Below are 21825 nucleotides of genomic sequence, written 5' to 3'. Positions count from 1 at the left end.
AATTGACATAAAGGTGTATTCTCAATAATGCAATGCTTGGAGAATAATAATATGTGTGAGTAATAGCTGTGTGCTGCTAGGGTAAAGACAGTAGTCATAATTGGTATGAAGATTAGATTACATGTGAGGAATGCTGTGATAAATTATGAGTTACAAGTGTAGGACAAATGTGGGAGTTGATTGATTAAACCAAATAGTGTGTGTATGTATTAGAACACACACAAATATATTATGTGTGCTGGGAATAGAAAGGGTTAAAAATGTGTTAAAATGATAGTCAAGTGAGGGGATTAAAGCGGTGGTTCCCCCTAAAACAAATTTCTAACAATACATTCGTAAGACCCGTTACACTGCGGGTAGGCTGGCTTTTGTTTTGTTTTTTTAGTACATACCTCGATCTCGGCGTTTCGTCCCTTGGCGGTGGGCGTTCCTAGTTGATTGACGTTCCTCCGACGGGCGCATACTGCGCGTCACGACTTTCCGACAGAAGCCGAACGTCATTGCGCAGGCACCATATAGAGTCGGCTCTATACGGCGCCTGCGCAGCGACGTTCGGCTTCTTTCGGAAAGTCGTGACGTCACGTATGTGCCCGTCGGAGGAACGTCAATCAACTAGGAACGCCCACCGCCAAGGGACGAAACGCCGAGATCGAGGTATGTACTAAAAAAACAAAACAAAAGCCAGCCTACCCGCAGTGTAACGGGTCTTACGAATGTATTGTTAGAAATTTGTTTTAGGGGGAACCACCCCTTTAAGGTGAATGAACGTGTTATTGAAACAATAGTGATAAAGTGCATCTAAAAATATTGGCATTTAAAGTTGTTTTAAACAAATTAAGTATAAAAAAATAGGTTACCTTAAGGCTGCATTCACACCTAGGCGTACAAAATCGCGGCGTTTTGTCCCGCGAATTGCGGCGACAAATTGCGGCGTTTTGTACTGCGATTTGCGGCGATTGTGAATGCAGCCTTGACCCCCTCTATGGAGATGGTTCCCATCTCCTATGCCGAACGCCGAAAGCCGCCTGAAAAAAAGGTCCGGGACTTTTTTTCAGGCGGCAGGCGTACGGCATTCGGCGTGGAGATGTGAACCATCTCCATAGAGGTGCATGTTAAATCACCCCTCTGGCGTCTCGGGGCTGCAGCGGCGTCACACTACAGGCGTATATACGCCTAGGTGTGAACGGGGGCTAACACTGAAGGATTTGTAAGGTATCCGCAGTTTTTAGGCAGATAGTAAGAACCAGGTTTTACAGGACAAAAACCCAGGGTTCAATGCCCTATATAATCTACAAATACAGAGTAGGGGAAATCTGTATCAGTCATTCAATAGTATTATTATACATAGCCATTATAACAGCCAAATAAAGTGGTGTGCTTCCCTGTGGAACCTGTCAGCTCACTCTGAGATGCAGAGGGTCATCTGATAGACTACCTCAGCTCAGCAATAAATATATGATCCTTAATTAGGTTAATTGGCCGCAAGATTGCATCCCCCATCTCCTACCTTACCATAACCAGGTGATTCCTTCTGCAGAGGGCGGGCGTTGCCCGGGTGATTTCCTCGGCGTCTGTGAAGTAAAAAACTCGGGCCACTGTCGTTACTTCCGCCATAATCATGTGACGTCCCGACGTCAGCGCACATGCACGGTATGACCGCGCATGCGCGCCCGACGTCACAGATGTCCGGGAGTAATCACAGATGCCGCCAGCAAGAGGGAGCGGCTAAACCTATGGGCGAAGCCTCGCCACACAGTGGAGCCTAATGAAACGCAGAGCCCTGCGCTTCTCTCTCCCCTTGCTGGGAAGCCACATGTAATATGCAGAGCAGGGGGCGCTGACTGCAGGAGTGTAGACCTACGGCATGCATCCAACCCGGGAAAACGGAGCACAACTCTAAGTGGAAAGGAAAAAGAATACACATAAAAAGAATAAGATTCATGAGCAATTATATCATTGACATAGTACATTTCTGTTACTATATAATTAACATAGTACATTTCTGTTACTATAATATCAATGCCTGTTGCATATCCATTCTATTATAATACATTGTCAGCATTTTCAATATTTTATTATAATTTATTAGTATTCATCTAAAAAGACATCAGAGAAGCAGAGCACTAATGTGAGAGTCAGCTGTACTCTCGTGGCCATAAAATAAACCACGTAAGATAGGAAATCTCAATTGTGAATAGTAGTGCTATAAAGGTTAACAGGAAAAAAGGCAACAGAACAGGGAAAAGAAATATAAATAAAATAAAATAAGGATAATAATATAAGAACACACATATTGAGGAAACCGGTTAGGTTACACTTTCTAATGCGATAAAGTGTACTGTCTATTGGGTTTTACCCGAGACATACCCCTTGAAAAAGGGGGCAAAAGAAAGGGATTCATTTAGTCCTGGACAAATTGTTGCGTGCAATTTGAAAATCCATTTCTGCTCCTGTTGGAGCAGAATTTTGTTCCAGTCACCGCCTCGATCGGGAATATGAATACGATAGAGCGCGGCGAATGAGACCTTAGGTACTCTATAGTTGTGTTTGATCACCACATGTCTTCCAATCGGAAGATACCGATTGCCAATCTCCATATTGTATGTGTGTTTGGATACCCTTCGCCAAAATTCCTGCTTGGTTTTGCCTATATAAAAAGCACCACACTCGCATTCCATCAAATAGACAACGCCACACGTTTGACAGTTGGTGAAATGCGAGGGCTTGAAAGTTTCTCCATTGGGGAGTTGAAAGATTTTGTCCTTTCGCATGAGTGAGCAATGTGAACACTGTCCACATGGGAAGGTGACAAAAGCTGGGCAATGTGTATCCCTGTTCTGAGCGTTTTTGTATTCGCTCTGAACCAAACGATCTTTGATCGAGGTTGCACATTTTTAGGTGATTGAAGGATAGTTGGAAATAAATCCATTCACCTTGGAGTCGTCAGTCAGAAAAGTCAAATTTTTTTGAATTATTTCTTGAATAGCTTTATGTTGTCGTGAGAAACGCAGAATGATCCTGGTTGTTTCAAAGTCGGAATTGCCTATCGGTTTCTTTTTAAATAGAAGCTCCTGTCTTGTTTTTATGCTTGTTTTGTTGTAGGCTTTGCATAGGCATGACCTACTGTACCCTCTTCGAGAAGTCTGTTCTGAAGTTTTCCTGCTTCCTTGAAAAATAAAAGTATCATTGGAGCAATTGCGACGAAGTCGCAAATATTGCCCATATGGTATGGAGTTCTTTAAAGCGGAGCTCCACCCTAAAGTGGAACTCCCGCTGATCGGAAACCCTCCCCCCTCCGGTGTCACATTTGACACCTTTCAGGGGGAGGGGGGTGCAGATATTAAAGATATTTGCACCCACTTCCGGCCACACAGTTTCGGGTAAACTGCAGGCAAAACGTGCTGCTGGCTTCTAATATTTTTTTTTAATGGCTCATCCCCTTTAAGGAGGGTGGATGAAAACTGTCAGCATGTAGCACCGTATTTCCAGCTGTACTTTTACAGAAAAGGGTGCTACATAAATGTCATTCAAGGTCGACAAAAAGCCGGACATCCAAAAAGGTGATGGTATGTTTGTCATGGGCTTGTGTTTAGGTTCTTAGCTGAGTAGGCAGTGGGAGTGAAGCTTGCAGCTAGTAAACAGTGGGCCCATTTTCCTCTAGAGAATTTTCGAAAGCATCTGTCTTGGTCAGTCTTATGCATGCACCCCCTCTTTACTGCCTTTTTAAGGACCATGAATTGTACTGATGGTAGCAGATGAAATATGTGTCCGTGTGTGTATTTAAAGCGGGGGTTCACCCTATCGACGGGAAATTTTTTATTTTTTTTTTATTTTACCTTAAAATCAGGCATTGTAGCGCGAGCTACAGTATGCCTGTCCCGAATTTTTTACCCCCGTACTCACCTTGTAGTCGTCCATCGAAGATACCGGGGAATGGGCGTGCCTATGGAGACGGAGGATGATTGACGGCCGGCTCTGGCGCGTCACGCTTCTCCGGAAATAGCCGAAATAGGCTTGGTCTTCACGACGCGTGCGCATAGCCTGTGCGCAGGCGCCGTGAAGAGCCAAGACCTACTCCGGCTGTCTTCGGGGAGAGTGACGTGCCAGGGCCGGCCGTCAATCATCCTCCCTCTCCATAGGCACGCCCATTCCCCGCGGGAGCCGAAATCTACGATGGACGACTACAAGGTGAGTACGGGGTTAAAAAAATCGGGACAGGCATACTGTAGCTCGCGCTACAATGCCTGTCTCGATGGTAAAATGTGTCGGGGGGGTGAACTACCGCTTTAAAGTATATGGGGCAGATCCACAAAGATCTGCCTCGGCGCAGCGTATCTGAGATACGCTACGCCGCCGTAACTTACTTTGCTTTCCTTCGAATCCAGAAAGAATTTGCGCCGTAAGTTACGGCGGCGTAGTCTATCTTTGGCGGCGTAATTCAAATCGGTGAGTAGGGGGCGTGTTTTATTTAAATGAAGCGCGTCCCCGCGCCGAACTAACAGCGCATGCGCCGTCCCTAAATTTCCCGCCGTGCATTGTGCTAAATGACGTCGCAAGGACGTCATTTTTTTTGACGTGGACGTAAATTACGTCCATCCCGATTCACGGACAACTTACGCAAACAAAATAACATTTTTAAAATTATACGTGGGAACGACGGCCATACTTAACATTGCGTACGCCACCAAATAGGGGATAGTTTGCGTGGAGGTCTAGGTAAGAACAAAGAGTGTATAAACGCTGCCGCACCGTTTATGGCGTTCTCGGGTAGGGATAGCCCATTTAATGGCCGTCTGGCCATTGGATGGCAGCGTGGATCCGTCCATCTACGGTCCGACGGCTTAACACTGACAGACCAGGACTCAATCTGGCACTATGTTGGGGGTCCCTCCCGGGCTTAGCTCATCATACCCCTCAGTCCTTGCATTATCATGCAGTGTGCCACCAACGCGGATACCCTCCCTGGATGACACTATCCTGGTTTTTTACCAGTAATTGGACCAGTCTATTTGCCCGTTCTTTGAACCCCCACATGGTTGTATCAGCCTACAGTCTCTGTCGTGCCTATTTGCCATCTGATCCCCTACTTGTGTAAGTCCTGTACCCTGCCCCCTTCCGATACCCGCCTGGCGTTCCCTCTTCCCCTTCCCATTCCTCTTTTCCCTCTGTTTCTCCATTCTTCCCTTCCCTTTTCCCTTCCCCCCTCCCAACCCTCCTTCTACTTACCTCACACTTTCCTTTCCCTGTCCTCTTCTCCCTCTTTCCTCCCCCCTCTTCCCTTTCCACTTTCTTCCCCTCTCCCTTACCCACCTGTCCTTTCTCCAATTTCCCCCTCCCCCTTCCTCCCCCCTTTCATACCTCCCCTTCCCTATTTCTTTCCACTCCCCCCCTTCCTTCGCTAGTTTATGTATCCTTGGGGGGTCCCACCATTATATGTATACATACATGTACATATACATGTCCTTTGTTCTTACCTAGACCTCCACGCAAACTATCCCCTTGTCCGTCGCGACGGGAGACCCTTTGGCTGCCCGGCATCTGCTCACTTTTAATTGACTCATAGGGTAAGCTTTTATAATTAATGTTACAATTTCCTTTGGAATTTATGTTTCATTGCTGATTATTTGCATGTATTTATTTATTTTTACTGTATAATGTCCTTTGCATCATTTTATAGATTGGCTGTCCTGATGAAGCGGTATATCAATGTCCGCGAAACTAGTCGACCATGACCAATCATTTGATGTGTACAATTAATTGTTTGTTTTGCAATTTTATGGACAATAATGTTTTTAATATCAATAAACTTTTTATACTATTCTGTTAATCAGATTTTATCAGTACCGAAATAGTCCCCTCAAACCAATTTGAGTGGCGGCTTTGGGTCTAGCCTCAGCCACTATTCCCTTACCCCCACTCTCCCCCTTTTCACTATAACTGGGATGATGGTACAATTTTATTCTTTATTCTTTATTTTTATATGAGGCTATACTCTCCCTTTTTGCTCAGCTTTAACTATACGCCGAAAAAAGCCGACTAGAGACGACGTAAAAAAATGCGACGGCCGCTCGTACGTTCGTGGATCGTCGGAAATAGCTAATTTGCATAGTCGACGCGGAAAATGACGGGAACGCCACCCAGCGGACGCCGAAGAATTGCATCTAAGATCCGAAGGCGTACGAAGACGTACGCCTGTCGGATCTAACCCAGATGCCGTCGTATCTTGTTTTGAGGATTCAAAACAAAGATACGACGTGGGAAATTTGAAAGTACGCCGGCGTATCAGTAGATATGCCGGCATACTCTCTTTGTGGATCTGCCCCTATATATATATATATATATATATATATATATATATTTTATATTCAACATGAATGTCGGTGGTAAATCAGTGTCCTTTTTGGACAAAGGCAAAATAGAGTCTGACATTTGTTATACCTACTGACAGGAATCAACTATTGTGTTTTAATAGCTTTCACCCTCCACATGTTTTCAGATCAATCATACGGTGCAAGCTAATCAGTGTAAAAAGGATTGTCAGCAATGAAGAGAGAAGGGCACAGAGAACAGTTGAAATGTGTGAGAAATTCAGGAATCGTGGGTACCCAATAGGTATGATACAGCATGAAGTGGGGAAGCTGGAGTGTACACAGAAAACGTATAAAAGAAACAAAAGATGTAGTTGCAAGTGGCTCCCCTTCTCCATTGAATATCATAACTATAGTGAAGAGATTTTTAAAGAGGAGTTCAAACCCACCCCTTTAAAAATTTCACTTTTGGGTGGAACTCTGCTTTAAGATAATTATAAAACATTGGACATTACTGCAACATGCATTCCCTGAGATAGAACACTTTCAGGAAATACCATTGAAGGCATAGTGAAGAAATCAAACTTTAAGGGACATGTTGGTACATTCTGAACATAAAAGTGCAAAAAAAGGTAGAATTATTTTTTATTTTTTTGGGAAGTAGGAGAAATGGATCGTATCCATGCCTCAGTTGTGTGTAGTGCAAGTTAATGAGAAAAGGGGATAGTTGTATACACCCTGTAGATAAAAAAAAGTATAACATCCGCAGATTCCACACGTGTCACAATAAATGTGGGAGAGACTACAGAAAAGATCAAGGACGTAAACAACCGAGTTTACCTGTCCCTAAACATTACATGCAATATGGGCAAAATGACACAGATTTGGAGTTTATGATTTTGGAAGAGATACGTAGACACAAAAGGGGAGGATATAGGATCCTGAAATTGAAGTAGAGGGAGATTGAACTCTTTACATCCATATGGTCTAAACAAAGATTACGATCTATACTTGTTTTTGTAGTTCTCTAAGGGTATGTATGGGGGCAATGATTGGTACAAAGGATGTTTGATAAATATTTTTTATAAAATATTTTTTATAAATCATTTTTCTAAATATTTTCTCCTGATTTTTTTGTGTTTTTTATACGCACTGGGGTAGATTCAGGTAGGACTTGCGCCGACGCATCTCGATATGCACCGCGTAAGTAAGAATTTGCGCCCACGCAACTATGCGGATGACCCAGAAAAAGAGCTATGCGTGAAATTAGGCTTCTTCCTACGGACGTAGTTTCTCTCCGCCGGCGCATTTAATGGGCATTTTTACGCTGTGCGCATCTTGCGCTCCCATTGTTTTCCCTCAGCAAATATGCAAATGAGGAACAAACGCTGATTCACAAACCTGCGCGTGTCAGCCGCAGTTTGCGCACAAAGCGCGCAAGCTGTACGGCCAGCGCAAACTTGCTCCTCATAAAAGCAGGGGCAACTTAGCAACAGACATCCACAGGTCGGCTGGAGAGCAACTACAGCAGCACCAATACGGACGAGCTGAGCAAGTTGAGCACCCACACTTGCAGGACATCACATCTGTGTGCCAACATGCCAGGGGCAGCTATGGTTCTAGCAATACTACTGAGTGAACCGACTCGTAGGAGGGCACGGGAAAGGATATACCGAGTGCGCAGGAACATCTTTGCCATGGGGGATTCGGAGGTGTTTCGCATGTTTAGATTCAGCCCTGAGGTCATCCTGGAATTAGCCACAATCTTGCAGGATGACATCACCAGCAAGACACATCGTGGACATGCAGTGGAGCCACTGGTCAAGGTAGTGGCAACACTGCATTTCCTGGCAAGTGGCACTTTTCAGCGCACAAGTGGAATGGTGGCTGGGATGTCACAATCCTCCATGAGCAGATGTGTGCACCAGGTTGTCCCCGCAATCCTCAGACGCATGTCCCACCACTTCATCAAACCCACCCAGGAGGACCTGCGGCAGAAGGCAGTGACAGATTTCTATCAAATTGCCAGATTCCCACGCACTGTGGGGGCCATTGATTGCACACATGTGGCACTACAGCCCCCCCGTGACATAGAGCACATATACTGCAATCGGAAGCACTGGCATTCAATCAATGTACAGGTGATAGTTGATGCCCAAGGCCTCATATGGCACGTCCATGCCAAACACCCAGGGTCCTGCCATGACAGCTTCATATACCGTCAGAGCACCATCTCCACAGAATTTGAACAGAACGTGTATGGGGACAGCTGGCTGGTTGGTGAGTGACATGGGTGTCAGGCATGACTGTCCCACCCCATGATGCAGACATCACGAGGGGCACATGCATGACTAACATCCTCCTGTCTTTTCCCTTCCAGGTGACTCTGCATATGCACTTGGACCCCATCTCATGACTCCATTCCGGAACCCCCAAACCCCAGGAGACGAAAGATACAATGAAGCACACGCACGTACCTGTGGAGTGGTGGAACGCACATTTGACCTCCTGAAGTCCCGTTTCCGATGCCTGGATAAGTCTGGGGGTACCCCGATGTATTCCCCAAACTTCATGTGCCAGATCATTGGGGCATGTTGCATTCTGCACAACTTCGCCATGAGAAAGGGCCTGGAGATTGAGCTACGTGATGACCTGACCCCCGAACCACACAATCCCCCCCTAAGCAACTCTACCCGGTCTACTGAGGGAAGAGCAGTCAGGAGTTGTCTCGTGGAACGCCTCTTTGCACGTTAAACACACACATTAATCATGTCACAAGTAGAATGCACGCATGCACACCACGGTGGTCCCTAGCACACACACCCCACATCCACCAAAAATTGGATTAGACCCAAGGATACCGCACGGTATTAGGGAGCAGCAACGCCACGCCAAGGCTCCAATTATGTTGCTGTACATTCATACACCATTCACATGGCAGAGGGTGACACCCCTTTTCCAGCAGGAGTGACACCCCCCCCCCCATTCACACACCAGTCACACTGTAGTATACACTCCTCACCGTGTGTAGGGACTACAAAATAAACAAGAAAACTCAAACTTTGAGCATAAAAAGAAAACCAAAAAGCTCATAATCTGAGCATACAAATAAAAAAAAAAGCTCATAATCTGAGTATACAAATAAAAAAAAAAGCTCATAATCTGAGCATAAATCTCGAAAAAAAATCATATTCTGAGCCACAGAAAAATACTCATCTTTTCCTTTTGGCCATCCATGGTGGAGCCTGGGGTGAGGATGGAGCCTGGGGTGGGGATGGAGCATGGGGTGGGGATGGAGGGGGGGAGGAGCATCATCCCCTACTTGCTCACTCCTGGCAGGTGGTGCCTGCCTGCCCTCCATGGCGTTGGCCAGGCGGGTGAGCACAGAGTTTGTCTGTGCCAGCATCCGAAGCTGCCAGGTGGTGTTGTGCTGCTGGTGCCGCCGGGTTAGTCTCCCCTCCTCCTGCACAGCAGCAGTGTTGGCCTCTACCGCCCCTGCCAACCTGCTCACCTCCGCTGTGAGCAATGCTGTGGCCTCCTGCTGCTCCACCATGCAGGTGACCATCGCCACACTATTGCAGCTCACTTCCCTCCAGGTTTTCCGTATTTTTCCTGCCCAGCTCAGCATGCAGGGTGAGGGCCTGCTGCACTGACGAGGAGGAGGAGGCCAGGCTGTCCGCCACCCGCCTCAAGTCTCCCACCATGTCCCCTATATGGCGGGTCTTCCGGCCCTGCTCCTCCTGCAGCCCTTCTTGGAGGCCTGAGGGTACACCCCTCGTTTTATAAAGAGCCTTCCTGGGAGGAGAGGCTGGGGCCCGTACTGAGGAAGAAGACAGGGAGGGGGCTGCCCTGGAGGGGGCGACACTGGAGGGAGGGACACTGGAGGGGGCACACTGGAGGGGGATGACGTGATGGTCGGGGAGGTGGTGGGGAGTTCAGGGATGGTGGGATCCTCCTCAAGGTAGATTGAGTCCTCCTAGTGGAGGTCAATCAACTCCTCCACCACTACCTCCATAGATGGCCTATGGGCGCTCTTCTCCACCAACATGCCCAGGATCTCCATGGGGGCTGACTGGACCACATGAAGTTGTGTGGATGTTGTGGGTCGCCCTGCAGCCGACGACGGCCCAGCCTCATCCTCAACATCTGTGGATGACACAAAAAAATTAGAATAGTCTTTATAATATTCCATAGATATATTGCTAGTGTTTTTTTCAGTCTCAACTGTCTTGAATTGCAGAATGTTTGTTTAGTTGTATCTACATTTTATTATGTGGATCAATGTGATAGATAGGAAATAAGTATATAGGCCCAGATTCTTGTACACTGGGCGTATCTCTGCGGCGGCGTAACTCATCCGATTTACGTTACGCCGTCACAAGTTTTTCAGGCAAGTGCTTTATTCACAAAGCACTTGCCTGTAAAGTTGCGGCGGCGTATCGTAAATCACCTGGCGGAATTCAAATTCGGCGGGTAGGGGGCGTGTATCATTTAAATGAAGCGCGTCCCCGTGCCGAATGAACTGCGCATGCGCCGTCCGTAAAATATCCCAGTGTGCATTGCTCCAAATGACGTCGCAAGGACGTCATTGGTTTCTATGTGAACGTAAATGACGTTCAGCCCCATTTACGGACGACATACGCAAACGACGTAACTTTTTAAAATTTCGACGCGGGAACGACGGCCATACTTAACATTGGCTGCGCCTCATATAGCAGGGTCAACTTTACGCCGGGAAAAGCCTAATGTAAACGTCGTAACTTTACTGCGTCGGCCGCGTGTACGTTCGGGAATTCGTGTATCTAGCTAATTTGCATACTCGGAATTCGACGGAAGCGCCACCTAGCGGGCAAAAAAAAATTGCAGTTTAGATTCTAAGAATCAGTCGCATAGATACGACGGGTCAGATTAGGACTTACGACGGCGTACATGGCGCTGCGCCGTCGTAAGTCCTTTAAGAATCTGGGCCATAGTTTATATTGGTACTCTGGATGTTGTTCACTTATCATTAGTTCCAGTAGTAATATACTAGGTTAACTTAGGGCTACTTTCACACTGGGGCAGGGGGGCATTAGCGGTAAAGCGCATTAGTTTTAGTGGCGCTAGCAGGGCGCTTTTAACCCCCGCTAGAGGCTGGGAAAGGGTTAAAAGTGCTTGAAAAGTGCTGCTGCCGAATCGCTTTGCAGACGCTTTGGCAGCGCTACCCATTGATTTCAATGACAGGGGTGGTTAAGGAGCACTGTATACACCGCTCCAGCACTGCCCCCAAGATGCTTGCTGCTTGCAGGACTTTTTTTCCTTTCCTGCAAGCACACCGCCCCATTGTAAAAAAGTGCTTTGGCTTTCACACTTGGGAAGCATAAGAGGTGCTTTTCAGGTGCTATTTTTAGTGCTAAAACACCTGAAAAGCACCCTAGTGTCCAGTGCCGGCCCAAGACATTGTGCTGCCTGGGACCAAGAATGAAATGTTGCCCCCCCCCCCCAAATAAATCACGCCCACCAAAAGGCCCCCACATTCATTATTTTATATCATGATGACTAAAGGGGACACGTCATGGCTCTATACATGTATAAAGAGGGCCTGTCATTGCTCTATACATGTATATAGAGGACCTGTCATGGCTCTATACATGTATATAGAGGACCTGTCATGGCTCTTTACATGTAAAGGAATATAAAGAGGACCTGTCATGGCTCTTTACATGTAAAGGAATATAAAGAGGACCTGTCATGGCTCTTTACATGTAAAGGAGTATAAAGAGGACCTGTCATGGCTCTATACATGTATATAGAGGACCTGTCATGGCTCTTTACATGTAAAGGAATATAAAGAGGACCTGTCATGGCTCTTTACATGTAAAGGAATATAAAGAGTACTTGTGATGGCTCTATACATGTATAAAGGAGTATAACGAGGACCTGTCATGGCTCTATACACAAAAAATAAAAACCGTCAGTAGGGCAGTGGACGGTGTCAGTAGGGCAGTGGACGGTGTCAGTAGGGCAGTGGACGGTGTCAGTAGGGCAGTGGACGGTGTCAGTAGGGCAGTGGACTGTGTCAGTAGGGCAGTGGACTGTGTCAGTAGGGCAGTGGACTGTGTCAGTAGGGCAGTGGACTGTGTCAGTAGGGCAGTGGACTGTGTCAGTAGGGCAGTGGACGGTGTCAGTAGGGCAGTGGACGGTGTCAGAAGCATTGTACCTCCATCCAAAAACCTGAATCGGCTCTACTGAACCCAACCCCATACAAACTGTTCACAAAGTGGCACTGTGCATTCTACAACCATTTCAAGCACCTAATTACAAAAAAAAAGCCCCAAAAATTCAAAGCAATCCACAGGCACCCCACAAATAGAGAAAAAATAACAGATTAAATATCACAGTGCCTGCCCCCCCCCAATAGAGACCTCCATTACAGCAAGAGAAAAAAACCTTACCTTCCAAGAGCCGAGAGGCAGAGAGGGGGGCTGACAGAGAGGGGGGTTGCTGACAGAGGGGAGTGGCTTACAGAGAAGGGTGGGCTGACAGAGAGGGGCGGGCTGACAGGGTTGGGTTGCTGACAGAGAAGGGGGCTGATGGAGGGGTGTTGCTGACAGAGAGGGGGCTGACAGGGGGGTTGCTGACAGAGAGGGGGCTGACGGGGGTTGCTGACAGAGAGGGGGCTGACGGGGGTTGCTGACAGAGAGGGGGCTGACGGGGGTTGCGGACAGAGAGGGGGCTGACGGGGGTTGCTGACAGAGAGGGGGCTGACGGGGGTTGCTGACAGAGAGGGGGCTGACGGGGGTTGCTGACAGAGAGGGGGCTGACGGGGGTTGCGGACAGAGAGGGGGCTGACGGGATTTGCTGACAGAGAGGGGGCTGACGGGGTTTGCTGACAGAGAGGGGGCTGACGGGGTTTGCTGACAGAGAGGGGGCTGACGGGGTTTGCTGACAGAGAGGGGGCTGATGGGGTTTGCTGACAGGGGGCTGACGGGGGTTTGCTGACAGAGAGGGGGCTGACGGGGGTTGCTGACAGAGAGGGGGCTGATGGGGGTTGCTGACAGAGAGGGGGCTGATGGGGGTTGCTGACAGAGAGGGGGCTGATGGGGGTTGCTGACAGAGAGGGGGCTGATGGGGGTTGCTGACAGAGAGGGGGCTGACGGGGTTTGCTGACAGAGAGGGGGCTGATGGGGTTTGCTGACAGAGAGGGGGCTGATGGGGTTTGCTGACAGAGAGGGGGCTGACGGGGTTTGCTGACAGGGAGGGGGCTGACGGGGGTTGCTGACAGAGAGGGGGCTGACGGGGGTTGCTGACAGAGAGGGGGCTGACGGGGTTTGCTGACAGAGAGGGGGCTGACGGGGTTTGCTGACAGAGAGGGGGCTGACGGGGTTTGCTGACAGAGAGGGGGCTGACGGGGTTTGCTGACAGAGAGGGGGCTGACGGGGTTTGCTGACAGAGAGGGGGCTGACGGGGTTTGCTGACAGAGAGGGGGCTGACGGGGGTTGCTGACAGAGAGGGGGCTGACATAATAAAAAAAAATTATATATATAATATATATATATTTCTGTTACCTCCATCCATGAGAGCTCTTAACTTTGAACTGTTGTGCGGCACCACCAGCTATTTCAGATATATAAAATATAAATGTTATTGCAAGCAAATTATAGCTGTTTTATCATAAAACAGCTATAATTTGCTTGCAATAACATTTATAATTTATATAACTGAAATAGCTGGTGGTGCCGCACAACAGTTCAAAGATAAAACAGCTATAATTTGCTTGCAATAACATTTATATTTTATATATCTGAAATAGCTGGTGGTGCCGCACAACAGTTCAAAGATAAGAGCTCTCATGGATGGAGGTAACAGAAATATTTTTATGGTGGTTATTACCTTCCTTAAACAAAGTGACCTACCTTTCTTGTGGCAGAGGCACTGGCGGGCAAAATATGATATCCGATGATGAGAGTTGTAGCACGCAGTAGACTGGCTCTGAGCTGTTCTCCTGAGAGTCACTGACTCCACCCCCCGGGAGCAGGGAGTTGAGCATGTAGCCGGCGGCGCCGCGAACTACAACCAGAGGCGTTGCTAGGGGGGTGCGGGGGGTGCGGTCCGCACCCGCGTGACACCCACTAGAGGGGTGACACCATCCCGATTTAAAAAAATATATATATATTTTTTTTTTAGCTGACATGTGGGGGGGGGGGGGCGGCTCCCCCCCGCGACTGCAGCGATGAGCGCCGCGGAATCGGAGCGCGGAGCGCCGCGGTACAAGAGGAGGGGGGGTTGCGGGGTGACACCGCAGCACCATCCATCCCCTCCTCTCACAGCCATGGGCTGTTAGTGGTGCTCGGCAGTCGGCACACAGGCACAGCCCTCCCCTCTCTGTTTGTGTGTACAGAGGGGGAGGGGCCGAGGGGACCTTCTGTCCATGTGCTGTGGCGCTGCGTGCGATGATCTGAGGTACTGAATGGGAAGGGGGGGTGTTTGCACTGAGGAGGGGGTTGTACTAAGGGGGTGTTTGCACTGAGGGGGTTTTCACTAAGGGGGGTTTGCACTGGGGGGGTTGTACTAAGGAGGGGTTTGCACTGGGGGTGTTTGCACTGGGGGTGTTTGCACTGGGGGTGTTTGCACTGGGGGGGTTGCACCGAGGGGGTTTGCACTGAGGGGGGTTGCACTGAGGGGGGGATTTGCACTGAGGGGGGGTTGCACTAAGGGGGGGGGTGTCTGCACTGAAGGGGGTCTGTGTAACATGCAGGGGTCCAGAGGTGCAGGTGGCTGTGTAATGTAAAAGGGGTGCAGTGATGCAGGGTGCTGTGTAATGTAAAAGGGTCCAGAGGTGCAGGGGGCTATGAGATGTAAAGGGGACCAGTGATGCAGAGTGCTGTGTAATGTAAAGGGGTCCAGTGATGCAGGGTGCTGTGTAATGTAAAGGGGTGCAGAGGGCTGTGTAGTTTAAAAGGGTCCAGAGGTGCAGGGGGCTATGCGATGTAAAAGGGTCCAGAGGTGAAGGGGGCTGTGAGATGTAAAGGGGTCCAGTGATGCAGGGTGCTGTGTAATTTTAAAGGGGTCCAGTGATGCAGGGTACTGTGTAATTTTAAAGGGGTCCAGTGATGCAGGGTGCTGTGTAATGTGAAGGGGTCCAGTGATGCAGGGGGCTGTGTAATGTAAAGAGGTCCAGAGGTGCAGGGTGCTGTGTAATGTAAAGAGGTCCAGTGATGCAGGGTGCTGTGTAATGTAAAGGAGCCCAGAGGTGCAGGGTGCTGTGTAATGTAAAAGGGTCCAGAGGTGAAGGGGGCTGTGAGATGTAAAGGGGTCCAGTGATACAGGGTGCTGTGTAATTTTAAAGGGGTCCAGTGATGCAGGGTACTGTGTAATGTAAAGGGGTCCAGTGATGCAGGGGGCTGTGTAATGTAAAGGGGTCCAGTGATGCAGGGGGCTGTGTAATGTAAAGGGGTCCAGAGGTGCAGGGGGCTATGTAATGTAAAGAGGTCCAGTGATGCAGGGTGCTGTGTAATGTAAAGGAGCCCAGAGGTGCAGGGTGCTGTGTAATGTAAAAGGGTTCAGAGGTGAAGGGGGCTGTGAGATGTAAAGGGGTCCAGTGATACAGGGTGCTGTGTAATTTTAAAGGGGTCCAGTGATGCAGGGTACTGTGTAATGTAAAGGGGTCCAGTGATGCAGGGGGCTGTGTAATGTAAAGGGGTCCAGTGATGCAGGGGGCTGTGTAATGTAAAGGGGTCCAGAGGTGCAGGGGGCTATGTGATGGAAAGGGTTCCAGTGATGCAGGGGGCTGTGTAATGTAAAGGGGTCCAGTGATGCAGTTGTGGAGAGGGGTACACAGTAGTAACAAAAAGATATTGAAGGATGCAGAGGTATGCAGAGGGCACAGTGGGGTGTTTTTACATTTTAACGTGGAGGGGTGCCAGATATTGGATCCGCCTCGGGTGCCAAATGCGCAGGGCCGTCCCTATGATGGGACCGGGTGGTACCATGGGTACCAGGCAGCACTTTTAGGGGGGCAGCATACTGATGCCCGCCAGCCCGTTCCGCCACCCAAATAAAATTTATGTCCTTTTTTCCCCACCAGTGCGGCATACCAGCAGAGGTGACTCTAGGAGGGGCCAGAGGGGCCCCTGACCCCCCCAACATTATGCTGTGCCCCAACATGTCCCCCCCCCCCCCCAAAAAAAGGTTTTTTTTTTTTTGCTTTTTTTTTTTTTCTTGAGCCGCCGCTGAAGTAACAGTCTCTCCTGAGAGGGAGAGCATCCCCAGTCAGCTCTGCGGGGCATTCCTCCCCCCTCCCTCTGCTCGCTGACACTGCATAATGCGAGCGTTCACACAACCACAGCCGCCCAATCTGCTCCTTCCCCTGCATCCTCATTGGCACGGAGAAGAGCGAGTTGCAGAAAGGACTCCATGAGCACTGTGGGGGAGGGGGGCCCAAGCCTTCATCTCAGTTACTGAAAAAACAGACTGATTTCTCCCGTCCCGCATGTTTTGCTCGGCTCACGAGGGATATCACCAATCATGGACAATTGAAATTGTCTTGAAGAGCACCCCTTTCTGTCACGGAATATTTGTGCACCCTCTGTCCTCTGGAGAACTTTCTTACCTTCATTTATCTCTTTGAATGTGAATGAGTGATCGGATTTGAACTGTGCTCTGATCACTAGCGCTGCTGTATTTTATTGATAGAGACTCTTGATGATTTTTATCATTATTATTTTTATCACTATTTTACTATGTATACTGTACATTACTGTATTATAAGTCTAGATAATTTTTTATATACAAATCTTTAAAATAAATATCTATAGATTTTTACATTCGTTACCCGTGTGCCGCCAAAAGTAAATTTTTTCTAATTTATATTAGTCTCCATTTTCCACTATACTGGGACGTTGGCACACTTATGATGATGCACGTATGATCAAGTTCCTTTTCAAAACAGGTAAGTAATCAGATCTTTTTTTTAGGTTAGGTAGGATAGGTAGGTGAAGGGGAGGACGTTTTTAAAAACAGATAGTTAGGCTTTTCTCCCACTTTAAGTTAGCCAGTAATAGTTCCCTATCAGTTCACCTTTTGGAAGATGTTACATGTTCCACCCCAGTCCTAGTGACAGCAAGCAGGGGATCTTCTCCCCACGTCTGCTGTCACTATTTGAAAATAATGTGGCGGTGTGGGGCTTCGCCACATGGCTGCATTATTCATTTACACTTTCCTGTGAATGCATGAACTACAACTACCATCAGCAATGGCTGCTAACGGATTGTAGTTCTGAGTGAACTACGAGGTTGCTGATCAGCGACCTCGTAGTTCATTCACAAACCCTACAGCTTGTAAATAGTCTTCCCATATCAGAGGTGCAGTGCTTTCCAGGCTCCTTATGGAAAAAATTATAAAAAATATGTATATTTATTATTTTTTCCCAAAAGGTGAACTTATCTTTTAGGCTGGATTCACACTATTGGATTTTTCTGCATCCAATTCGCATGTCAGGAAATTGTGAGCGGCTCTCTATGAAGCCGGATTACACATCTCCGGAGTTGCTCCAGTGAAAATTGCACAGGAGTCCTCTGCATCTTCTGGTCCGTTTCAGGTCCGAATTCAGACGACATTTTGGACTGAAATTGGACCTGAAACAGTGAAAAGGTACGCACCAGACCCCTGCTGTGAGCCGGTCCATGCGGAAGTGTAAATCCAGCCTTAAACTCCAAACTTTCTGCATTAGGGAGGGTGTATTGACACTTGCAAATGAACTCTGTGTGAAATCAGCTGTGAGAGTCCTAACCCGTGTGTGTAGGTTGCCCCATTGAAACTAATGGGAGGCTGCTGACTCTCACAGCTAATCGCGCCCACTTGCATGTAATCGCTTAAGCGGCGATCACATGTGAGTGATTGGTCCTGGATGCAGGCAGTCTTAGCTAGATTCATGTAGAGTTAGGTCGGTGTATCAGTAGATACGCCGACCTAACTCAGAATCTGCGCCGACCTATGTTTAAGTGTATTCTCAAACAGAGATACGCTTAAACATATCTAAGATACGACGGCTTGCGCCGTCCTATCTTAGGTTAATATCTTAATATTTAGGCTGGCCGCTAGGTGGCGCTTCCATTGCGGTCGGCGTAGAATATGTAAATCAGTACATACGCCGATTCACGAACGTACGCCTGGCCGCCGCAGTACAGATACGCCGTTTACGTAAGAGATAGGCCGCCTAAAGTTAAAGCTGCCCCCTAGGTGGCGTAGCCAATGTTAAAGTATGGCCGCCGTTCCCGCTTCGAAATTTTTACGTCGTTTGCGTAAGTCGTCCCCGAATAGGGATTTACGTTGTTTACGTCCATGTCGAAATCAATAGGCCCGTGCGGCGGACTTATCCTCAATGCACATTGGGAAATGTAGGCGCCCGGCGCATGCACAGTTCTAAAAATACGTCAATCACGTCGGGTCAAGCCTCATTATCCTACAACACGCCCCCTCAGACACATTTGAATTAGGCGCCCTTACGCCCGCTTTAGGCTACGCCGCCGTAACTTAGCAGGCAAGTACATTGTGAATCATGTACTTGCCTCGCTAACTTACGGCGGCGTAGCCTAAATGCTTTAAGCTACGCCGCCGCAAGTATGTGCTCGCCATCCTGAATCTAGCTATCTGTGTTCAGGTTCGATCACTCCCATGTAATCGCTGCTGGAGCAATTAAATGTGAATCAGTGTGATTAGCTACGAGAGCATACCAGAGAGCTGGGGTTCATGCAGCTGAATGCATGCAAGGTGAATTTGCAAGTGTAAATGCACCCTGAATCGATGACTAACACGGTACATTACTCTACTACTAGCTTTGCAAATCAAAGTTTAAACCTCCAACTCTAGATGGCAGCACCAGTCAGCTTTAAATGAAAGGCATTGTAACAAAGGTACACTAGTACAGACAGCCTGTCATAATAGAGATGGTTGTTATGTTCCTCATCATCAAATTATAGTGATCAAAGTGCACCCAATTTACAAAAACAAAAGCACCATATCCAACTGAAAGCACACCGCAGGCAAAGGTAAACGTGTCCATTTAGTCCATACTGCAATAAACTTTGCCATCTATGCTTTTTGTATAATTACTTCTAATTTTTCTTCATATTAAAGGAGATGAAAGATCAAGCTTTCAGAGAGTAGTGCCTTTGCTGCCTGCTGAAATGAAAAGAGCTGCAGTGAGTTTGTTTGCAGTCTATTGTCTATTTGTAGTCTGTGTCACAAATACCATTTTTTTTTTTTAATTCTTTATTTTTTAAGTTTTTTTTATCCACATAGATAGTCATAGTACATCTTTACAAATAATCCGTCTTATATATGCATTCTGCTTATTTTACTCCTAAACAGATTTAATTTCTACTATCCCCTATTTTAAGGTAACCAGATTTTTAAAATGAAATCCGGGGACATATTTTTTCTTTACTAGTAATGGCAACAATCAGCGACTCTCTGCCTGTCGCCGCCTGCCTCACAGACTCTCAAGTCTTACTCTTTGGGCCCCGGCTACTACTGGATGGGGAGCGGAGGAAGATCACTCCACCAGGGAAGGCAAGGAGATAGGCAAGTGGCTGGCTAGGATTTTAGCCAAGGCAGAAGAACATGCGAGGGAAGCTGAATGGGCATGCGCCCCGAAACTGAAGAAATATTCCCTCCGCTCCAACCAGCACATGATCATCAGAAAGGGGCACAAATAATGGGAAAAATACAACCCCCCTATGCTAGTAGGCACGGCGGAGCGGGGGGGGGGGGGGGAATTCTAATTTTTTTAGTTTCCGAAAGTAGCCGAACGTCGGTGCGCATGCGCCGTATAGAGCCGCACCGACGTTCGGCAACTTGTGACGCGCTGTATGCGACCGTCGGAAGGCTGTCAATCAAATAGGAACGCCCAGTCCCGAAGACCATACCCGGAAGCAGCGGAGAACATCTATCTGTAAAACGGTAAGTACTGCATTGATTTTAAACAAAACACCCGATTCTGCTTCCCGTAATTAGGCCCAATCTAATGTTAAATTTTTTTTTTCAAGTGAACTCCCGCTTTAGAATAGTTAAAGAGAAAAAAAAAAGGAACACTTCCCCTCCCTCTCCATCACCTCCCCTCTCTTCCCTTTCTTAGATCATCTCTTCCTATTGGTTTCTCTCTCCGCCCTCTCTCTACCCCACCCGTTCCTTATATGCGACATAGGGAGCCCAAATCTGTCGATACTTGTCCTCCTGTTCTTTAATACTCATAGTAAGGTTTTCCATTAATTGGAATTCTGATATTTTTGCCATCCATTGTGCTTTGCTTGGAGAGACATTACTTTTCCAGAGAGCTGGAATACATGCTTTTGCCGTCGACAACAAATGTCTCAGCAATGAATTTTTATATTTTTCCGCCAACAGAGGGATATCAAAAAGCAGGAAGGCTGCTGGATTATCTCCAAGTGACACATCTATCATTTCTTCTATTGTTTCTGAGACCATTTGCCAAAAATTCCTTATTTTTGAACATTCCCAGAAAATGTGTATCATAGTGCCCACAGTCTCTTGACACCGCCAACAGAGATTCGAAGTCTGTGGATATATCCACTTCAGTACTTCTGGAGTTCTGTACCACCTGCTCAGAATCTTATAACTTCCTTCTTGGTACCTAGTTGCTATTGACACCTTGGCCCGGATTCACATACATTGGCGCATATTTATGCCAGCGTAGCGTATCTTTTTTAGGCTATGCCGGCGCAGTGCAGAGAGCCAAGCACAGTATTCACGAAGCACTCGCTCCCACTCGCTGTTAAATATACGCTGGGTTTCCTCGGCGTAAGCCAGCGTAGGTGGTAGTGAGCGTGAGCCATGCTAATGAGGCGTGAACCCATGCAAATGATGGGCCAAGCATCATAGAATTACTTAAAACGAACGGCGCTCAGAATCACGTCGGAACTACTTCCTAAGATACGACGGATCACTGCCAACGACGTGAACATAACCTACGCCCAGCCCTATTCACATCCTACTACGTAAACGACGTAAAATACTACGACGGCTGTTCCCTGGTCCATACCTTTGCTTGAGTTGCGCCTCATAGATGGGGAATAACTATACGCCGGACGTAAGCCTTACGCAAACCGCGTATATTATGCGCTGGGCGCAACTACGTTCGTGAATCGACGTATCTCCCTCATTTGCATATTTGCAATGAGGCAACCAGCGTAAATATGCGCCCACGATACGCCGGCGTAGGAAAGTTACGTCGGTCGGAAGAAGCCTATTTTCAGGCGTATCTAGTTCTGTGGGCACAGCGCACAGATACGACGGTGCATAGTTACACTTACGGGGCGTATATCGAGATAAGTCAGCGTAAGTGCTTTGTGAATCCCGGCCCTTATGTGTAAACCTAAATATCTTAGGGCCAGATTCATAGACATTTGCCCTGGGGCAGCGTATCAGAGATACGCTACGCCGCCGTATCTTACCTGGCGGAATTTCGAATCCAGGAAGATTTTGCGCCGTAAGTTACGGCGGCGTAGTGTATTTCTCA

General features: G+C 47.7%; 1 long non-coding RNA gene across 1 annotated transcript in view; it reads left to right on the top strand.

Annotated features, from left to right (window-relative positions):
• Positions 1-7414, top strand: part of LOC120932883 — a 28319-nt gene extending 20905 nt beyond the window's left edge. The window contains exon 3 of the long non-coding RNA XR_005748039.1: positions 6497-7414. This is a non-coding gene — a long non-coding RNA (uncharacterized LOC120932883). The remainder of the gene's footprint in view (positions 1-6496) is intronic.
• Positions 7415-21825: the final 14411 nt, after the last annotated feature.

Source organism: Rana temporaria, chromosome 3 (genome assembly GCF_905171775.1).
Source record: "Rana temporaria chromosome 3, aRanTem1.1, whole genome shotgun sequence".
NCBI classification, from domain to species: domain Eukaryota; kingdom Metazoa; phylum Chordata; class Amphibia; order Anura; family Ranidae; genus Rana; species Rana temporaria.
This window is presented reverse-complemented; position numbering and strand designations above follow the sequence as displayed.